This window comes from Petaurus breviceps, unplaced genomic scaffold, assembly GCF_028583685.1.
Source record: "Petaurus breviceps papuanus isolate PSGF00001 unplaced genomic scaffold, PetGlider_PUasm1.0 89693, whole genome shotgun sequence".
NCBI lineage: Eukaryota > Metazoa > Chordata > Mammalia > Diprotodontia > Petauridae > Petaurus > Petaurus breviceps.
In genome coordinates, this window is record NW_027187101.1 from 109,363 (window position 1) to 113,373 (window position 4,011).

Below are 4,011 nucleotides of genomic sequence, written 5' to 3' on the forward strand. Positions count from 1 at the left end.
TCCTTCCTTCCTTCCTTCCTTCCTTCCTTCCATCCTTCCTTCCTTCCATCCTTCCTTCCTTCCTTCCTTCTTTCCTTCCTTCCTTTTTCCTTCCTCCCTCAGCTTTTTTATCCTCTGGGCCTCAGAGTTCCCGAGAATAGAAGGAGCCTGTTTCCAGGGAAGGTGTTCAGTGAACTTGGGGCCTTGCCTGTTGAGGAAGTGTGTGTGCACAAGTGCGTGTGCTCCTGCTCATCCGGAGCCCAGCCCGACCCCAACAGGACCTGGCCATAAATCATCAGTGCCAGGATGGTGGTAGGTGGGGCCCAAGGCGGCTGCCTCCCCCGCCCCCAGGAGGTGACCTTTCCTCTTTCCCTGGGCAGCAGCTGTTGGGATCTTCCTTGGTATTTGCCTGTATCCTTTATGGCTTGTTCCTTTAGGAAGCTGGGTGCTACCCGCCTGTGCCTGTGCTGTGTTTCACCTTCCTGAGAGCTGGAGAGTTTCCTGAAGCAGTAACCCTGGCCTGGGCTGGGCTCCTGTTAAAGACCTGCTCTGGGGGGCTCTTGCCCCCGAGGAGGTGTCATCTCAGGCCCTGCCTCCCCACTAGGCTTCATTAGCTGGCATGGCTGCCATGGCTCCCGCCCAACGAGCTGGGCCAGGCACTGTGTCAGTGAGGCTGGGGCAGTGTGGAGCTCCCCACAAGCCTGGGGGTATCAGACCCATTTTTCTTGTGACAGATGAGTGAACAAAGGCTCAGAGAGGTGAGCTAACTTAGCCCGGCCCGGTTCCCACTGCATGGAAGCATCAGAGATGTCCTGGAATGCACATTCTCCATCGAGGTCCCTCTGGCTGCTCCCCTACGACTCTGTAAGGGATGGGGGCCTCAGAGCTGCCATTATGGGGGGAAGAAGACCCAGCAGTAGCTCCCATTTGGAGAGGATTTGAGGGTCTCCCAAGGGATGTGTCAGTGTAAACCAGGGGCCTCGAGGCCACCCCTTTGCTGAATCCAAACTTCACAGAACAAATCCCTCGATCCCTAAAAAGTGGACTCAAAGAAGGCCACACCAGGTTCCCTATCCTGGGCTGTAAACTGTGCTCATTCCCATTTTATAGATGGGGAGACTGAGGCACCATTTCTGCCCTTTATTGCTGGGACCTAATGATGGCAGCCAGGCTTTGATTCCTGACAGGGAGGGTGGTCACTAGCAGGGAGACAAGGAAGGCCTGAGTATCCTGACTGTGGCTTCTCACCTCAGACCAGAGCAGCTGCTTCCTTGCAGAGTCCTGCTGATGAGACTGTCACGCTCACAGCCTTCTCCCCAATCATAGTGTTTCCTCCAGAAAGAATTGGCCTGTGAAGCCAGTATGGTTTGGAGGCATGAAGACTGAGCCAAGTAGCCTGCGGGAGCATTGGAGGGAGTTTCCAAGGCCCCCTTTCACAGATTGGGAAGCTGAGGCCCAGGCAGGGCCTCAATGTGATTGTCACATTGGGTGGGAGGATGGGTAAGTGGCAGAGTGGGATTGGGACTGGATCTGCTGGCTTCAAACCCAGTGTTCTTCCCAGCAACCCATGCTCCCTCCTCCTTGGCACTCTATGACATGTTTCTGCCTGGTTCTCTTTGGGGTTCCCCTGGCGGGCCTCCAGCGGCAGGTCCCTCCTTCATCTTCTGGGCAGTGTGTGGCCCTGGGACCATCAAGCTCTGCCTTCTAGACTGAGATTATTCACTGTGGCTCCTGTGAGGCCTGCCTCTGAAGTCCACTCTCTTTGGCTTGCCCCAGACCTCCCCACGACTGGGCAGATTCAGCACCCAGCAACAGTGCAGTCAGTCAGCACCCTGGACAAGCCCCTCTAACACAAGTGAGGCAGAAGGCAGTGGGCAGTCTGTGGGTGGAAAGAATGCCCCAATATTCATCCCATGTTTGAATGCAGTGCCCTCCCTAAGGCCCAGCAGACTTAGAATCAGTCTTTTAACTTTAAGGGGCCTCCAGAGGTCATCTTGTCCATCCCTTTGCCCATTGGCAGGCTTGAGTGTCACCCTGACTTGTTAATTGACTCTTAAATTGGTTTTGAAGGGAACTACAGGAAACATGGCTTTGTTTGCTCCTGGGGCAAGGACCAGATATAACAATTGGTCATCTCCAACTGTACCTATGATGAATAATCCAATTAATATGAGTCAGCCCCGGAAGGCCCCATTTTTACCCTATTTGAGGTGCTACGTCAGAAGGTGGCTTTTGGCTCAGTGCCTTCTCCCTAGAACATGGCAGCTATGACGTGCACATGATTTTAGGTGAGGACATGACAAACATACTATCTCAAACTGCAGGTCACTGCCAAGGCAATGCGTACTTCTATGAATACCTGGGTTCAAAGGTAACCTGCCATTCTAGCTGTTTGACCCTGCTCAGGTCACTCAACTTTTCAAAACTAGCTTATCCATTATCTAGAGAGAGCTAGGTGGTACAGTGTGTAGAGTGATGGGCAAGGAATCATCAAGACCTGAGTTCAAATCTAGCCTCACACACTTCCTTAGCTCTGTGACTCTGGGCAAATCACAACTTCTAGTGCCCCGTTTTCTCAACTGTAAAATGGGAATGTGCCTGCTTCCCAGGATTGTTGTGATGATCAAATGAAATGACATCTGTCAAGTGCTCAGCATAGTGCCTGGCCAATAGTTCTTGATTCTTCAGTTTCAGAGACGACCAATGACACCACAGGGGGATGTCTTGACTTGCATAGAAACTAGACTTAAGTGGGGCAGAGTTGCCCAGAATTATCAGGTTCACTCTCTCCTCCAGAGTCACTGAGGTCTAGGCACAAATCCAGATGACTGGTGATGGCCTGAGATGCAGGGCAGACTTTGGCATCTTCTCCCTCTGACTGAGCTCTCAGGACTCCACAGCTCCTGCTTCTGGCACCTTCATGACCTATGGAACAACCTGTTCTCATCCACTCATTGCACTGCTCGTGGGAGACATCCCCCCAACTCACCAAAAGATTCGAGGCCCATCAGGTCCCCACAACCTGACTTTAGGCTGCCTGACAAGATGCTTTGCTGGGGCATGGCTACTGTGCATGGGCAGCTTCTTGGAGCCCCAGGGAAGAGTTGGGTAAAAGACAGACACCAAAAGAGGGTGAGCAGCCTTGAAAAGGGCTTGGCACGTTCTCCCTGGAGGGCCTCCCTGAACACTCCATTGACACACAGTGGACATTTAAGCAATGCTTACCCCTTTCCCTGTAGAACAGGGAACAATCATCATGGCACTCTTTCCCTCCAAAAGTCTTTTAGATAAAATTCTTCATGGACCTTAAATTCAGAGCTGGAGTTATGGTTATCAGCTGCATTTCTGTGCTTAGAGAAGAAAATAGCACATTGTGGGATTCCACTGGCCCATGCAGTCTGCTGATGACTTCCCTTTTATGGGGGAATTCACCCCGTTCACCTCTATAGTCATAATGGTCATGTGCGTATTTCCCTCGATCCTATTTTCTTGTGCTTTTTCTTCTTTGCTTCTATCCTACTATTTACAAAGAGGAAGAAGGTGGTGAAAGAGCAGTTTGCCTCATGACATCTTTGAAAGATGTGATCTCTTTCTGTTCTATTGACTCTCTTCTGTTCTCCATGCTCTGACCTTGATCATGAGTTTTTGCTCTTTCTCTCTTCCTCTTTATTTTCCTTCCTTCCTTCCTTCCTACTTTCCTCCCTCCTTCCCTCCTTCCTTCCTTCCCGCCTTCCTTCCTTCCTTCCTTCCTTCCTTCCTTCCTTCCTTCCTTCCTACTTTCCTCCCTCCCTCCTTCCCTCCTTCCCTCCTTCCTTCCTTCCTTCCTTCCTTCCTTCCTTCCTTCCTTCCTTCCTTCCTTCCTTCCTTCCTTCCTTCCTTCCTTCTTTCCTTCCTTCCTTCTTTCCTTCCTTCCTTCCTTCCTTCCTTCCTTCCTTCCTTCCTTCCTTCCTACTTTCCTCCCTCCTTCCCTCCTTCCTTCCTTCCCTCCTTCCTTCCTTCCTTCCTTCCTTCCTTCCTTCCTTCCTTCCTTCC

At 51.4% G+C, this 4,011-nt stretch overlaps 1 pseudogene; it reads left to right on the forward strand.

The window, feature by feature from the left end:
• The window catches only part of LOC138176482 (oxysterol-binding protein-related protein 11 pseudogene), a 25,652-nt pseudogene that overhangs the window by 18,805 nt on the left and 2,836 nt on the right, over positions 1-4,011 (forward strand).